We start from the raw sequence: 17,562 nt of genomic DNA, 5'->3' as shown, positions 1-17,562 counted from the left end.
CCCCAGTGTGCAAGAGCGGAACGCGTTAGTGAGTATGAGTTTTGAGTGCTCTTTCAATATATCCGCTGTCATTTGTTTCTTTCTTTTTTTTTATCTTTTGGACTTTCCTATCGGTGACTATAGCATGCTGGGCGCACCAATCAAGTGCATTTAATTTTCTTTGCTAGTTTTTCCGCATGACACATGTATTGTTTCCATTGTTGTGTATTGGGAAGTGTTCCTTTACTGCGTGAATGCTTTGCTGCCTATTGGTAGAATGCTATTGGTAGAATTTGTTTACATATGTAATGCCAAAGTAAAGCTGGACAGCTGCTTTAAAGGCTTCACGCAGTTTCTGTGATACAAGGTTCAATAAATTTGCTTTTAGGATGCGCAGTTCATGCGTGTATTTGCAGCCTCGGCGAATAATAAAACAACGGTAGTTTGCAGCAATCGCTGATTTCATCTGCGACATGACGCCGCTTTGTCGCATGCTACGCGCCATTGCGCACATTACTGTGTCATTGCCATATTTTACTACTTCCCACGGCTATTTTGCCAAATTTGCTGTTAACGTTGTTATTTTCCAACGTTGCTAATTTGGTACTGAACCACCGCTAAAGTTTGGTGAAAAAACACAGTCCGTGGGTAGCATACGCTGCTGTGAACATCTAAGCCAAATTTTGGAGTCATGCGCGGCACTCTGTAAATGGAAATAAATCCTAGGTGGGAGTGTAATGCTTGTGCTCTAGCGACCCCGCGGTTGGATGTTTATTATGCTCCGTATGATCTGAGCAGAATTTTCACTCTCTGTGAGCAGAAATTTTGCGTGGCACCATGAGAGTTTTTTTTTTATATTTTGCTTTGCAATGAGCCCAGTTCTTTCGAGGTGCAAAGGGAGTATAAAAAAGGTACCGCGTTAGTCTGCGTGAACATTTTTATATGCAGAGGCTACTGCTCCAATTTCGAAATATACACACAAAGCCGCGTTAAATTCAGCGAAACAAGTCAATGAAAGCACACAAATCATGACATACATAAACATTTTAAAAACGCCCAATGCAGAGCTTCGAAAGACATCCGACGTACACGCTCAAGAAGCAACGCTGCCAGTATATATAGCCACTATACTGTGTGCCTCAAAATCGCCTAGGGAGCAGCTGTGCTGTTTTCATAATTACGACTCACATGCTCGTTCATACGAGATCTGCCCCTCTGAAATTAACAGAATACCTTAATCAACACAACTTGTTAATTCAGAATAGTGAGAGAAAAAGTTAATGTTTTTTTTTAGTTAGCATGCTATTCAGTGAGTGCTAGAGCAACTTCGCACACTGCCCGCGTTCGTAGCCAAAAATTAGTCTGTTTTTGTAAGAAGAACAATTTTATTTATTCACTCACGCACAGTAACAAGATATGCAGAAAAAGGTCCCATAGCTGAAGGCTGTAAGGGGACCTTCTGTTCTACTTAGAAAGAACTAAAAAAAAAACAAATTACGTTAGAGCTGATGCAGCAAATTTGTAAAGTGGTCTACAAATAATTACACACGACAGTAAAAGGACTGAAAAATTACATAATAATATACAGAATTGCGTTTTGAACAAAAAAGAAGTAAGAAGACAATTCAGGTTACTGCAAATACATCAGAGGTAGAATTGTTAACATGGATTAATGCAAGAAAACGAGTAAACTGAAAACATGGCATACCGCTGTAAAGAATTAAATCTTGTACTGAAATGAAAACAAAACAAATCAGGGGATGTGAAATGTAGCCAAGAGGGACAGTTTTAACAAGTACTGACACAAGGAAACCAGTGGACTGGGATATGGTGAAATGTTAAAGAGATATAAAGGTCTCCACATAATGAAGCAAACAGAACATGTTAAAATACATCACAGCATTACAGGTAATAAGAAGTAGTTAGCTAATAAAATCTAGTTTATTATGATTAGCAAGTTGTTCAGTGTTAAATATTATTTAGGGAATGTTTGAATACCGACAATTATAGACAAGGATTGCCATGTTCAATTGAAATAGTTTATGATTTGTGAGAATCCGATGCTCTTGCAAAAGAGCAGATGCACTACATCGGGGTGACTGGAAAGTAACAATGCGGATGGCCTCAATCTGGACATATTGTAAAGAAACAATATGACACCTACATGTGTTGCCCCAAGTCGCAATGCAGTAGGTGAAGTGATTGTGAATGATTGCATGATAAAGAGAAAGCAAGGTTGGTGGACTAAAGTATGGGTGTGCTTTTATATGAGAGTCCCGACGCCATATTCAATTTTTCGCTTTAGATATGAAACATGGGGAATAAACTCTAAGTTGCTATCGAGGACAACCCCTAAAAACAACAATGAATAGAAGGTTTGGTGGGATAAATACCGATAGCCATGGTCCGAAAATTTATTACTTTCTTTTCAGTGCGGTGAAATAGCATGAAAGCTGCTTTACTAGGGTTAATTTCTAAAGAGTTACGACGACACAAGCGAATATTATTTTCCAAATCGGTATTGAGCTTAGAAGTTAGGCTATTAATATAGGTGTCAGCTGCTAGAGTCGTAGTGTCGCCCACACAGAGATAAGTTTCACAATGCGGAAGCTCGACAGTTAGCTCAGTAATGCACATAAGAGTAATGGGCCTAATATATACCTCTGAGGGACTCTGAAGTAAGAAAGGTGATTATAAATGCTAACAGCCTGTTGTCTGTTAGTTAAATAATCATGAAGAAAAGCCAGCGCCGGTCCTACTAAACCGATTGCGTTTAATTTAGTAATTGAACAACAAATCGTCAACATATCTAAAAATTTGAACCGGGTCATTGTTTAAGGCACTCTTAAGAGCGCGGTCGACAAACGATAAAAAAATATTACAAAGAGCAGGCGCCACACATGAACCAATACACACACCATTTTTCTGGATAAAAAGGTTATTTTCGAACTGGATAAAAGTTGCACTTAAATAAAATTCAAGAAGGGACATGAAACTTTCCGAAGACAACCCGGTCGCATTGCGAAAATCTACCTCGCCGCTTTCTTCGATGCACGTCATCACACTGCGAAATAGCTCATCATGTGGTATCGAATAGTAAAGATCTTCGACGTCAACAGAAAAAATGTCGGCTACTGAATGGTTGTCTTCCAGAAAGGAAACAACATCGAAAGACTCCTTTATGCCATGAGGATCGTCGATAGTTAAATGCTTCAACTGTTTTTGCAAAAAGCGGCTAACCAAAACGTGCCAACAGTTGTTTTCACTGACTATTGTACGGAAAGGCACATCTGGTTTGTGCGTTTTTACAGTGAAAAAAACCTCTAAAGCAAGCACCTTACATTGTTTTACATCTTTCACAATCTTGGTGAGGCCTATATTTTCCAACAAAGAAATGGCTTTGCGTTTTACCTTCTGAGCTTTCTCATTTGCCAGAATGAAGTTCTTGTTGACAGCCTGAATGGCTTTTTTGTTGAAGACCGCAGACGGAGCTATCACAAAACCGCCCTCTTTGTCACTCAGTAACAGCCGAAGTTCATTGTCTCTAAAGAAAGATACTGTCCTTTTGATCACAGCTGTCGAAGGTGGCGCACTCCCGGTGACAGTCCTACGAAGGCAGTCCACCCCATCGAGGAGGCACCGCTCCTGGTCCTCTAGTTCTGCTTTCCTTGCGATGCGCCTGTTCAAAGCCAGTAGCTCATGTGCAGGAATTCTTGGTTCCGTTCTATACTTCGGCCCATTCTTTAACAATGCAGCAACTTCGTCAGGAAGCCTGACGTCACCGAGTACCTGCAAACCAGCGGTGACAGGTTGCGTTGTTTCCTTTCTACGCGGGAGTCAGGACCGGAGGAGTAGCAGCAGCTGTGTCCACCAGAATTCTGTAGTCTGAGTTGATAGACGTCTGTGGAAACGAAACTTAAAGGGATCAAAAGGGATAAGGGCTAAGGGGATAAGGGAGGCTAAGCTACGTAGGCTCCCAGGTTGTGCTTTATGATGGCGTCTTCAGCTCGTGCCAGGACCTGTGTTTGGATGTCTCGGTCGGTGCAGGAGAGAAGGGCCTCCCATTGTTCGTCGGTGGGGGGTGGCGAGACGAGGTCGGCGGCCGGGGGGTCTTCCGGGCAGCCCCAGAGGATGTGGTTCAAGGAGGCAACGTCGCCGCACAGGCAGCAGTGTGGATCAATGACACCAGGGTGGGTGTGCGAATACACTAGGGGCCATGGGAAGGTGCGGGTCTGGAGGAGACGCCAGGCGATCTCGGGCCACTTGGGAAGACTGCCATGTGGGGGTGGGTAGGCGTACCGTTCGAGGCGATAGTTCTGGGTAATGTCGTGGTAGGTGACCAGGGGCTCCGGCACCGGGGCGTCCGACGCGGAGGGACCCACCGTTCGGTCGACAAATCCTCCAGCGTGTTGGTGAGCCGACCCGCTGCCGGGGTGACCCGGCCGCGGCAGAGCAGTTAAATGTGACACGGTTCGTCCTCCAGTAGAATTGGTCAAAGAAGCCGTAATGTGGTAGGCGAGACGAGACCTCGGGCGAAATTGGAGATGGCGTGCTTGGAGTCGGAAAGTATGACGCTGGCGTCGGTCGAGGTGACGGCTAAAGCGATGGTCGCCTCCTCAGCCTGGACGATGTAGGGCGTTCGAACAGTAGCGGCCGTGATTGTCGGCCCCGAGGGTGCCGAGGAGGGCGAGCAGGAGACGACTGCGGAGGCGTCTCCGGGCGAGGCGTATCAGGCCACATCCACGTAGGCGATGGCCAGGTGGTCGGCGTACTTGACGTGAAGCATGGCCGCACGGGCTTGGCGACGGGCGTCGTGGGGTCCCGCAAGCGTAATCCTGGGTAGCGGCTTGATGGAAAAGGCTGCCCGAAGAGCGTGCGCTAGTGAGACCAGGTCTGGCGGGTGAGAAGAGGTGTCATCACCGATGGAAGAGATGATGTAGCGACCGGTCGGCGAACGATGAAGCCGTTGCAGCTGAGCGGTGCGGTGAGCTTCGATCAGTTCGTCGAGCGTGTTGTGGACTCCCAGGCGGAGGAGACGCGCCGTGGACGCTTTGGGGGACAGGCCGAGAGCAGTCTTGAATGCACAGTGGATGAGGACGTCGACCTTGTCGCGTTCCGATTTGAAAAGACGAGTATAAGGAAGGCCGTACGTGAGACATGAAATGACGAAAGCGTCGACTAGACGGTGGAGATCGTGTTCGCGCATGGCCATGCGCCGCGCTCGGACACGAGCAAGCATGCGCACGGTTTGCTGAACCGAAAGCGAGCGCTGGACGATGGTGTGAGCATTATGGCGGTTTGACTGAACTATCAGCCCGAGCACCCGGAGATGCGAGACGACCGAAACGGGAGTGGAATGGGCGTGAGTCGTGATGGTGGGGGGAGGCGTCTTGTGACGACGCCGGTCGGGGGGCCGCATGAGGAGGAGGGCCGATTTGGCCGCCGAGCAAGCGAGACCAGCCGCATGCACTTGACTTGTGACGACGTCAGTAGCGCGTTGCAACGGCTGCTCAATGTGCCCGTCGGAGCCAGACGTGACCCAAAGAGTTACGTCGTCCGCGTACAATGTGTGTTTGAGATCGGGGATACCGTCAAGCTTGTCCGGAAGTGAGCGAAGGTCGAGATTGAAAAGCAAAGGCGACAAGACGGCTTCTTGAGGGGTACCACGAGATACAAGCGCATACGTGGCAGACGAGAGATCTGCCACGATGATTTATGTCATGCGGGCTGTGAGGAAGGAGCGAATGTAGTGGTAGGTGCGAGAGCCGGGGTTGATGGTGGAGAGTTCGGTAAGAATAGCCAAATGGGACCCGTTGTCGAACGCCTTGTGAAGGTCCAGGCTAAGGAGAGCCTTAGTGTCCGAGAAGGTGGGCGGATCGAGAAGGTCGCGGTGGAGTTGCCAGAGGACGTCTTGTGTGGAGAGGTGGCGGCGGAAACCAGCCATGGTGTGAAAAAGGAGGTTGTGAGCGTCCCTGTACATTTGCAAGCGAGCTAGGACGACGTGCTCCATGAGCTTGTCGACGCACGAAGTGAGTGAGATGGGCCGCAGGTTCGCGATTTGAGTTTCGTACCCGGCTTCGGAATGAAATCCACGCGAGCGTGTTTTCACGACTGGGGGAGGTTGGCGGAGCGCCAGCACTCGTTCAGGAACGAAGTCAGGGCAACGACCGAAACGGCATCAATATTTCGGAGAAGTTTGTTGGGAATGCGGTCTGGACCGGGGGCAGAGGTGGTGTGGAGGTTGTGTAGCGCCGCGTAGACTTCAGCTTCCGTGATATCGGCATCTAGTTCGGAGTTGGGGGCCCCGGAGTAAGAAGCGGGAGGGGGAGAAGAGGTGCCAGGGGGTGGCAGCAGGAGGTATTTGGCGGCCAGGTCTGCTGTCAGCGACGTTGTGTCGGTGTGGTAGGCCCGGACAACGCCTTGTAATTGTTGCCGAGCGACTGACTTGGCGGTAGCAGGGTCGAGGAAGTGGCGAAGGAGATGCCAGGATTGCTTGAAGCCGAACTGACCGGAGATCCCTGAGCAGAGCTGCTCCCACTGTTGGTGGGCGAGCACAGTGGTGTGATGCTCGATCTCGCGATCGAGGTATGCGATGCGGCAGCGCCGGCGACGGTTGTCACATTGCTTATGCCAACAGTTGGTGAAGCCTGTGTGAGCGGCTAACAGGTGGGCGAGGCGATAGTCAATTGCCGGATGGTCCACCGTGGTGGGGATCCAGGCGGTGACGCCGTCGAGGTTCACCACTAGCTGGTCGGTCCACATCGAAAGGTCCTCGATGTCGGGAGCGGCAGAGTGCAGCCGGCGGGTCGGAGTGCATCCCAATCCGCATAGCGGTTCGTGTGTGGGAGCGGCTTGCACGGGGAGGTACGGGCTTCGATGGCGAGGACGTAGTGGTTGCTGCCCAGGGAATGATGTGTATTGGACCAGCGCGCGTCGTGCACGTAACGGAAAAAGCTGAGGTCTGGAGTGGTGTCGCGGCACACGCTGTTGCCGTTGCGCGTGTGTTGCATGGGGTCGGTGAGCAGGGGGAGGTGGAGGTCGTGTGCAAGCTGCCACAGCCTCGTGCCGGGGCCATCGGCCTTGGAGTAAGCCCAGTCCGGATGCCTGGCGTTGAAGTCGCTGAGAACGAGGAGGGGAGATTCGGCTGCTCTCGCTGCAGCGGCACGGAGCAGAACAACGAGCGACAAGTCTTTGGGGATACGTGGAGGGGTGTAAACATTGAGAATAAAAAGAGAGGGGTCTTCACGTCACTGAAGTAGGACCTCGATAAAGACATGGTGGACCGTAGGGAAGGGCAGATCGGCTCGATTGATTGTGAGTGTCCGCCGAGTGAGGATGGCCGTGACGGGATTGGGCAGAGGGTGAGGAGCTACTTGGTCGTGGGCGACGTAATCCGAGAGGGAAATGGTGGCGTGAATCTCCTGTAGTACCGATGATGTCAGGAGAGACCGAGGGGTCCAGTTGTTGAAGGTGTAGAAGGAGGTGGTTACGCTTGGGGCGAAAAGCACGGCAGTTCCACTGCCAAACGGTGACTACAGAGCGGTCAGACATGATTAGTAGCGCAAGAAAAACGTATTGCCTCGGCTGGTGCTTGCGAGGGTCGGGCGGCTGAGGATGAGGTGGTGTGGACGTGGAGCGGTGGCTTGGCTCAGATGGTTGCAAGCATGGAATTTCGAAGGCTATCGATCGTCTCTTGGAGAGATTGGAAGGACGTGGCGGGGGATAGGCATTGAGGTCCGTGCGCATGGCATTGAGGGCTTGTTGTGCCGTGAGAAGCTGGTAGATCGAGTTGAAACGGCTATCCAGCCGTATTTCGAGGTCCACCAGGACCGTCTTGATGGCTGCGTAGACCTCTTCGGAAAAGGTGAGATGCAAGGGGGGTGTTGGGTCTGCGGCGTTTGCTACTGCCTCCTTCGGAAGCCTGAACATCCATGTCAGAGGACGAGGCGATTGAGGAGGGCAGACAGGATGGGAGCGTGATGGCTGCCTCTAGCTTCTCCTCAAGAGCTCACAGTTGGGCTTCGAAGGATTCAATTTGGGTCTTCTGTGCCGCAAGCTGAGCGGTTTGTGCAGTGTGCTGCTGTCGCAGGGAGCCGTTTTCCTGCTGCAGTGCGACGACCTGCGGTGAGGAGGACGCCGAAGGAGCGCCGTGGGGGGCCGCGGGATGACGTCGACTGGGTGGGCTTAGAGGCTGGTTTGGGTGCCACTGGGGCGAGGGGCGGCAAGTCAGTGGTCGACTCGGAGGGTGGAGGCGGCGGAGGATCACGTGCCGCTTGCTTCGGGGGTTGAGGGCACTGCACGTAGCGGTGCTTACAGTTGGAGCTATGTGTGGAGTGATTCCCGTTGCAAACGATGCAGCGAGGGGTGCAGGTCGGGGCGAGCCCTCGATTGGAGGGGGGGGGGGATAAGTGTCGCCGCAAGGACGGCACCTGTCCTGCTGTGGCTTGGGGCACACGTCGGTCCGGTGGCCACTCGAGCGGCAGTTGAAACAGGCCTCCGCCTTGCTGTGGAAAGGGAGGCGGTGAAGGTGGACTCCATGGTAGAAGATCCACCGGGGTAATTTGGGGTCCGTAAGGGTGACCAAGATGTAGGGAGTCTTACCCATACGGCGGGCACCCACAATATAAACTGCAGGATTGCTTGCCTGTAGACCGTCAAGGATGGCTTCATCCATGAAATCGTCGAAGGCGTGGTAGAGTATGCCCCGTAGGGCGTCGTCCGGCGGTGGGGCGTAAAGATGGATGGGGAAAGCGGTGCCGGACACCATGAGGGTGGTGATGCGGAGGTAGGCTTGAGCGCTAGCCGATTCCGCGACTCTGAGCGTGAAGGTGTTGTTGACCGGATGGATCCGCACCGTGTCGCGAGATGCGGGCGGGAGGTCTTGCAGGCTCGCTGCTTGCAGCAAGGCGGTGTATAAATGCCAAGGCTGGAGTTTGGTGAGGTCGACGGGGGTTTTGGGGCGGCCGACGACGTGAATCGTGTTGGCCGGGAGGCGAGGGAGTGGAGCGTGACGGCGGGGATGAGGAGGCCAAGCACTTGCCTGCTTCGATCGCGGCGATTTAGCTGCGTCGGCGGCGGCGAGGCGCAACGCTGCGCGGCGTTGCTCTTGCGCGCGGAGGCCTGGCGTCTGCCAGGAAGCATCCGAAAGTTCTTCAGGGGTCACCTCTTGTCTTTGGACAGCGATCTCCATGGCGGTGGGCAGCCTGTAGATGGGCGCCGACGCGGCGGCGGGCGGCCGCTTGGACGCCCCGTCGTCTGCGCGCTGGCGTGCGGGCGGCCGTACTCGAGCTAGGCCGGATAGGCCTAGGTCGGCGCACGGCGTGGTCAAGGGCTGCCCAAAACTCTCCTGTGCCACCCCGGGCGAGTATTGGTAGAAGATGGGTATAGAAATGGTCCTGACGACTTGCTTCACCCACTCGTGAAAGAACTGTCCGGATAGGGATAAAAAAACAGCATGAGGGCCGAAAATTGGCGGATCGACGCGAGGTGCAACTGCTCTCGACGCCGACGCAAGCGTCTCTCCTGTTGCTGGAAGGTATCCAGGTCTTACCGACCACTGCGGTTGTTTATCGCGTTTTGTGAACAAATTTGGAAGAAAGCGTCTACCCGTCTCCACATTAGCAACTCAATTTAACAAATATGTGACCATCCAACTTTCTTTTTTCCATACAGGTATTCGCATGAGGCTTATGAGGTGCCTAAACCCATACGGCAACCATTCTTTGCGTGAGGAATGGCGAAGGAAGCTTTCAGCGTATGGCTTGCCTCCTCCATCGGTCCTTCGATGAAAGCAGGCGTCAGGTAACGTAAGCAAGCGGTCGAAGGAACAGACAGTTTCATTGTTTAGGCCTACGTAACAAACAGCAGAATTACTCACCTGTAGAGAAAGAAAATCTCCCGCTCGTATGGGCAGTAAAAAATGTCACATTTATTAGTTTGGAAGACAATTCCGCGTGAAAACGGATCGCCAGCCCTTGAAATATTTGTGTAAACACAAGATCAGCAATTGTTGAATAATTCAGGAATACTCTTTCCACATAGAATGCATCAGCTCGAAACAAAAAGTGGGGGCGGATTTTATGAGTAGGGAAACTGAAGGGTGAAGTGCCAGGAGTATAACACGACCTGAGCAACTTTACACATATAAAGGGTTCTAAACAATGAAGTCATTAACAATGTTAACAGTGCATGTGGTGTAATGCCAAATGAGCGCGACAGTTTGGTGGCGCGTAGTGAATTACGAACGCACAAGGAAAAATACGCAAGTCACAGCAGAAGGGTTAGGTTCCCACCAAAGAAGGCTGGCAGAAAGCAGTCTTTAGAGAAAAAAGAAACTCGCGAAATGCGCGCTTATGTCACCTGTAAAACATGCGGCGAGATGACGATGACGAGAGTAAACCGTACGCAACGGCTGGAGCACACGAGAAAGTTCCTCAGGCACGAGGCACGTGACCAGAGCCGGGATCGGGAGAAAACAAGCGCTGAGCTGGCATCATCTGCATTGCTTAGTGAGTGAGTGAGTGAAAAACTTTATCAGCTCTAGATTCATTGGTCTTCTGCGGTCTTCAGATGGAATCGTCCATCTTCTAGCACAACGGTCGGTTCCCGTTAGTCCAAGGCTCCGCTGGATGCTGCTGCCAGTCGTGCTCGCCGAATCAGACCTTCTTGGTCGACCTGACGATCGCTGGAGAGCACTCCCTCCCATTGCTCCGCACTGGGGTTTGGTATAACGGGTACCACGTCTATCTTCTGGCATGCCCACGTTATGTGATAGAGCGTGGGTGTTTCGTGGCACCAGGGGCATTTGTCATTGTATTGTGTAGGATAAATTTTGCTTAGTACGTTTAGGTTCGGGTACGAGCCCGTTTGTAGCTGCCTCCACGCGACAGAGTCCTCTCTGCTACGGGAGTTGTGCGGTGGTGGATACCGCTTTCTGCAGTCCTTATAGTAATTTAGTATCGCCGAATAGTCTTGGGGTACAGGTTCGGTCTCCTCGAGGTTGCCTACGTTGGATGCTCGGTAATAAGTGTACCCTCAAGCTATCCTGTCCGCCTCTTGGTTCCCTGCCACTCCCATGTGTCCCGGCGTCCATGCTATCGTATGCCTAATTGGTTCTTCTTTTGTTTGTCGTGGTGTTATGTGGTCTCCGGAGCGGAGTATGCGGAGAACTCCGTGCCCTATTCTGCCGCGTAGGTAGTTACAGCACGCTGTTTGCGAGTGTGTAAGGATTGTTAGAGACCGTTTAGACCGATATCCCTCCGCTGCCGCTAGAGCGACGGCCGCTTCTTCAGCCTCGACTATCGTACAGCCTTGTAGTGATGCGCTGGTGATCTCGCGTAGCTTCGAATCAATCACCGTTGCTAACGCGTTGCTGTTGCTCTGTCCCACTGCTCTGGCGTATGTGGCTGCGCCCACGTATACCGTCGTTTCTTGGGGTGCTAGTGTCTTTTGTAGGTATTCAACCCTCGCTTCTCTGCGTGCTTTGTGAAGGTTGGGATCCATGTTGCGGGGTATGGGCGCTACTTTTAGTGTGTTGCGATACTCGTCCGGAATTGTTTCGGTCCTCTGTATCTCTTGACGTTGATCAGCGCAGCCTAGTTTCTTCAGGAGCTCCCTGCCAGTGGGGTCTGCTGTAGTCTGCGTTGTTGGGAGACAAGTTGCGCCTCTTTCAATGCGTCGAAGGTGTTGTGTAGTCCTAAGGCTGAAAAAGGTTGTCTCGCCAGCCCCGGTTTAAGACGCCGCGATGCTGGCATGCCGAGGCATGGCTGTCGACCTCGACGGCGTTCTAGCGAGGCTCCTCGGAATAGCTGCAGCCTCCCACGGTAGTTCAGGGCAGTCCAGCATAAATTCCCCTTCGAAGGCGAGCAGCAACACTACGTAAAACAGTACCCCACACGCCTCATCATCACTTGAGCAAGGCGCTGGGCCGAATTGACGTTCGAGCCCTTCGCTAGGCCTAACCGGCTAGCACTCGTTGCCCCATCATCAAGAACGACCGGGAAACAGGCACCATAGACAGATGGATTGTCCAGCTGATACTCAGGCGACATCTACAAGATCGTCGTGAGTACCGACGATGGGCCAGTCGCCACCAAGCTCGCACGCAAGGGCAACGCAAGTCGTCGATGGAAAGTAGGAATGTTCTATTTGTGTAGCGACGCAGGCAGAGGGGCACGAGTGGTCTGACTGTTGTGGCAAGCAATGACAAGTATTAACGTGGTTTCAAGGAAGAACTGTACACCTAATAGTTAGCTTTGTGGTTTGTTTAAAGCATAAGGTTTTACGCATGCATTTATGTACATTGTCACGTGGTGGTGACGTTGAATAACACAGTAGCACTACTGTGAACGACAAAACTAACTTTTATTGGGTGAACCTGTGCCCACAAAAAAGGCTACACTTATAGCACAACGATAGCGGCGAACACGCTCAGCGATCGTCGAAAATCTGATCAGCGGGTCAAGCGCGTCGGCTTTTATACAGCAGTCATCGAAGGTACAAGACTAAACGTTGGGACCCGCATGCCTTCTACAATGTTCCACACCATTCGTGTCAAGCGATGAAATCAGATAACACGAGGTTCGGCGATAACAGACAGCGGATAGAAGCATCGATAACTTTCCAGGAACTTCGGATACGTAAAGGCGCGTCCCGCGCTGTGCGATAACATTTGTTAGGCGACAATACTTGTCGCCCGATAAAGACAAGTACACGTGTCAATACCCCCCTATTAAAAAGCATCAACCCGATGCTGCAAACAAAGGAAAGTAATAAATAAGCACTCGTAGGAAAGAAAAAGAATAAGAAAAGTTCGTTAGCGTGCTTACACGTGGGCCACTTCAGGTCGTGCGCGACGTCGCTGTGACTGCGAAATGCCGTCTGGCACGACCTCATAGTCCAGTGACTTGTAGGGTCCGAAATAGCGTCGCAATAGTTTCTCACTCAGTCCTCGTCGGCGTATCGGGGTCCATACCCAAACACGGTCGCCGGGCTGGTACTCGACGAAGCGTCGTCGGAGGTTGTAGTGTCGGCTGTCGGTCCTCTGCTGGTTCTTGATTGGAAGGCGGGCGAGCTGTCGGGTTTCTTCGGTGTGCTGGAGATAGGTAGCGACGTCAAGATTCTCTTCGTCAGTTACTTGCGGCAGCATGGCGTCGAGCGTCATCGTCGGCTTCCTGCCGTAAACCAACTTGAACGGCGTGATCTGTGTTGTTTCTTGCACCGCCGTGTTGTAAGTGAATGTTATGTATGGCAGGACGGCATCCCAGGTCTTGTGTTCGACGTCGACGTACATTGCTTGCATGTCAGCGAGGGTCTTACTGAGCCGCTCCGTAAGACCATTCGTCTGTGGGTGGTAGGCAGTTGTCCTCCTGTGCCTTGTCTGACTGTATTGCAGAGTGGCGTTCGTGAGCTCCGCTCAGCAACGCCACTCCGCCGTTGAGTCCAAGTTGACTAAACCTCTAGCTGACGTCAATGAAATGTTGGGGCTTGAGCGAATCCCTTGCAATAAACAGCATAGTATAAACACCATATTCTCGCTCACAACCCGTCCACGTAGACATTTTCTTTCATCGCCTTCGAGTAGAAATTAATACACCATCTGACTTTTTTAGATTTGTCTTTATTCTAATTTTAAAAATATTCCAGGCTGACTATGTAAATTAAAACGTCTTTTTTATTTATGATATTGTTTTCTCATTTTACTTTTCTTTTTCTTCTCGTAATACCATTTTCTTCTTCGCTTAGCTCCCGCAGTGGGTGCGCGCCATTTTTTGAGAGAATTCTGGGCCATCAACGTTGCACGAGCATCACGCGATCGGCAGCATCCTGATTTTCCGAGCTCGTACAAGAAGATAGGATTCTACATCAGCCGACGTTCTTTGTTTGAGCTGAGTACTACTTATTTTCTTGCTTCTGGTTTGTTTCTAGCCCTTCTCTCCATGCTTTCTTTTTCGGCAGGGCGACGCTGGTAGCCAGGTTAGCTGGTTTTGTTCTTTCTTCATTATATCGCACGGGCCGTCATGGCTCTTAATGTCGTGTGTTCCGTTACATGGGAATTGGCAGTTGAGCTTCGTGCTATTTATATTCATACGCTTAACTTTGCTTGCTGATCTCAACTCTGTAGCCTTGACTATGGTACCCGCTAACTTATGTATTGTTTCGTTGCAGAATCCAAAGACACGTCAGAGCTGCGATCTCAATAAGGTGGTCACTACCTACTCTGGTTGGACGTCACTGAGAGTCATAAATTCAGCAGAGGCGGAATAGCGTGCTCTGCGCCAGCCGAGGCCTGCAATCAAGCATCCTCGACGTCCTTATCAGCTGAGAAAACGGTAAGCCAGCTTGCACTGTCAGTCTTGATCATGCCAAAGCCCACTTAGACTTATTGACGCACATCTGTCACACATACAGGCGCATAATAATATTTTATAATAATAATAATAATAATAATAATAATAATAATAATAATAATAATAATAATAATAATAATTGAGGCACTCCAAGTTAAACCCACCGTGTTTTCTTAGTGGCAATGGGGTTGAGCTGCTAAGCACGAGGTCAAGGGATCGAATTTTGGGGCCCTGTAACGTAAAACGATCCCAATACTTTTATATTCCAATCTACTGACGACAAATTTCCATAACCACCAACGCAAGCAACTGGCGGTGACCCGCAGGGTTGTCTGAACAGATCAATCAAACGCTCTCCTCTTTTATAGGAGATTACTTTTGTTTCCTTTAAAAACGAATAACATTGCCTACAATAAGGGACCTTTCTTACCTAATTGGCTGACAAGAGGAGATGAGCACGCTCAAGTGGACAGTGATTCGATGAGGCTGGGCAGATCGATAACCCGATAAAGAGGGTTGTGCAGGCGTGCGCGATTGGTCCGTTTTCACTTACTTGGCTTGAGCTGGCTGGTCCAAAATCGTAGTGGCATGCAACTGAAGGTTAATAGTGCCGCTAACACGGGTCCTCAGCAAAGAATAGTTGGCCGAGCGAGGTCGTAAACGTGCGGAAAGTGCTTTAAATCGTTGCACGGCCACACAAGAAGGTTTATTTTACTCAAGTAAACCCATGCTCCCTGGCAGGTGCGAGTATCCAGTGCCTGAGTGATCGGCGGAAGCCATCATGTATTCCTTTCTGAAAAAATTCAGAAAAAACTCGGTTTTGTTCGGCATTTATTGTATCTTTAAAACGTACAGGTCACTTTGACGCGGTGAGTTTTCGCCGTCTTGTGACGTCGCATGACAGGCAGGTGAAGTAGGTATAGCCCGAAAACTTTTGACGAATAGTCGAGGGTTAATGGCTAAAAGGCGTCAAATCAGAAATAACTAGTTTTTGTTCGGTCCAATGATGCATAATCAGTGTGCACGCGTCATATCAGATGGGAAGCTATTGCCGTTTTCGAGATGTTGCGTGAAAGATAGGTGAAGTGGGAGTGGTTCAAAAAGTTTTTGACCAATCACATAAGGGTGATTGCAAATGGGAATAGACATGTTTGGAATAGCTTTACGTTATAGCGCCTCTGTTCACAGCAGCCGCACTTCGATGGGGCCGGAATGTGAAAGCACCTGTGTAACTAGATTTAGGTGCACGTTATAGAACTCCTGGAGGTGCAAATTTCCTGAGTCCCCCATTACGGCGTGCCTTATAATCAGATCAAGATTTGGCATTTAAAACCCCATATTTGATTTTTTGTAACAGTAAATTGCTACTTTGCTGGGGTCAGTAATGTCCAATTTACACAACTGCTGAGATTAAAGAAAGATTATTTTTGCGTGAGAAAAATAATAAAACGCAACGTATTTTGCAATTTATACTTCACTGGAACAGTACGCGTGTTTTGTGAATGTAGGCTCGGAACAGGGGTTGAACTTATTCTATGGTTATTGATTTTGCTGCTACTCAGTAATTACGTTACGAAAATGGTTATAAGCTAAAAGAATATAGTGAAGCGCCTGCTCTCTACGTATCATGCGCGAAACGTTTTGGGACGCATGTATATTTGCTGTGGCTGCCTGAGGTTAGAGGCCTGCTGTATTAGAACGTATCCTTGCTGCAATAGTTGAAAACAAGAATAAGACTGCAGAATTCACCATGCACGTGAAGGCAGACAGAGGTTACGAAGAGTGTTTCCTGAAGAGGAATGAGCAGATTATCAGCGACACTTCACGCGATTATTTTCTTTCACTATTAGAGCGCAGCGCTTTGGCACCAGTTCCTGCGTTTCGCGTCGCCGTCGGCCTCGCCATAACCAAGCTCATCCTCGGCGCGCTGCTCTAGCAGTGCGTGCTCGTGCTGCCATCTCTCGCGCGCAACGCATGTCTTGCTCACCCCTTGTCCTCCAAAGCCGGATCACGTGCTGTCGCCAATCCTCTCACCCCCTTCTTCGGCGCAGCGCCGTTTTTGTGACTCTCGCCGCTACCATTCACTCCGCCCTCGCTGTCCCGTCTCCCGCTGTCGCGGTACTGCCGTGGTGCCGGCGGCGGGTGCTCCTTGCCACCTAGCGCGTGATCCAAGGCTCTCCACTCTTCCGTCTGTGCCTCGCGTAGCTGTAAGGCTCTCAGCCACGTCTCTCGCTTCCCCGTTTGCGGGGCGCGTTCCCCAGGGGCATTTGTCGCCTCTTGCAGCGCTTGCGCCTTGCTACCTTTCTCGCGCCTCCATTCGTGCCCTCTACCTCCCTTTACCTGGCGCAGTGCCGTTGCGGTGACTCGAAAGACAGTTATAAACTTTCGTCCCCTTACTTCTACTCCCACTCCAACCTTGGGCGGCTACATTGAGGCATGTCTGTGAGTGAATGAGTGTGTGACATCTACTCAATACTCCAGTTTTCCACCAGTTTTCTCGTATCCAGCTTTTCTGGACACGAGGGTTTAGTTTGTATGAGTGCCACCACGTTGCGCTCAGACCCTAAACCTTTCAAACTTTCCGTGGTGACACGCAATGACGTCAACAAAACAAAAATGAATTAGAAGCTCTGCCTGCGCAATCAACTTCGCCACAATGCTTTTCCCGCCAGCGTTATCAGTGTTCTTGATAAAACGTAGCCGCTCGTCGCTTGGAAATGACTTATCATACTAAGAGCGACTAGTCGCGATGAGCGACGATTGATTCGGGGCTTTTGACACGGTTTTCTTTTCCTTTTCCTTCTTTTATTCTAAGGAGTAAACGAGCTAGGGCGATCGTCGGAAGCACCCCGAAGCAGCCTTTCTTCAGTCGGCACACATTCTTAACGTCCGAACATCGCACAGCGCCTACGAGAGACACCGTCGTGGACGGCTTTTGATTTTGACTTATCAATTTCGTTAAGGTGCTTCCAATTATTTCCCTAGCGACTTTGCTCTACGCACTCATGTGCTACCGCAGCAACTGCAAATTGAGATGTGCATAACTATTCAGATGGATACATGGATAAGTTGGTTTAGCACCTTGAGACACAAGGCACGACACAAGAATTGCACAAACTGTCTCTGTGGGGTAGTCCATTAACATGCTATGGCCGAAGCTGCTCACAATATTACGTCCCATTTACTGGCCAACGCGCCATGTATACCTTTTGGCATTACATATAAAATACTTCCG

At 50.4% G+C, this 17,562-nt stretch overlaps 2 protein-coding genes across 5 annotated transcripts in view; one reads left to right on the top strand and one right to left on the bottom strand.

The window, feature by feature from the left end:
• The window catches only part of LOC139061299 (calcium-activated chloride channel regulator 1-like), a 332,028-nt gene that overhangs the window by 301,160 nt on the left and 13,306 nt on the right, over nt 1-17,562 (bottom strand). The gene's annotated exons all lie outside the window — the stretch shown is intronic.
• Nucleotides 13,758-17,562, top strand: part of LOC139061298 (calcium-activated chloride channel regulator 1-like) — a 240,171-nt gene continuing 236,366 nt past the window's right edge. For 3 of the 4 annotated variants that reach the window (XM_070541071.1, XM_070541069.1, XM_070541072.1), the window contains exons 1-2: nt 13,758-13,864; nt 14,146-14,309. The gene's annotated coding sequence lies outside the window, so the exon portion shown is untranslated. Of the gene's footprint in view, nt 13,954-14,145; nt 14,310-17,562 lie in introns of all 4 variants that reach the window. The other variant, XM_070541070.1, reaches the window with a different exon arrangement.

Source organism: Dermacentor albipictus, chromosome 6 (genome assembly GCF_038994185.2).
Source record: "Dermacentor albipictus isolate Rhodes 1998 colony chromosome 6, USDA_Dalb.pri_finalv2, whole genome shotgun sequence".
Classification (NCBI taxonomy): domain Eukaryota; kingdom Metazoa; phylum Arthropoda; class Arachnida; order Ixodida; family Ixodidae; genus Dermacentor; species Dermacentor albipictus.
Note: the sequence above shows the minus strand (reverse complement) of the source record. Positions and strands in the feature narration are given on the sequence as shown.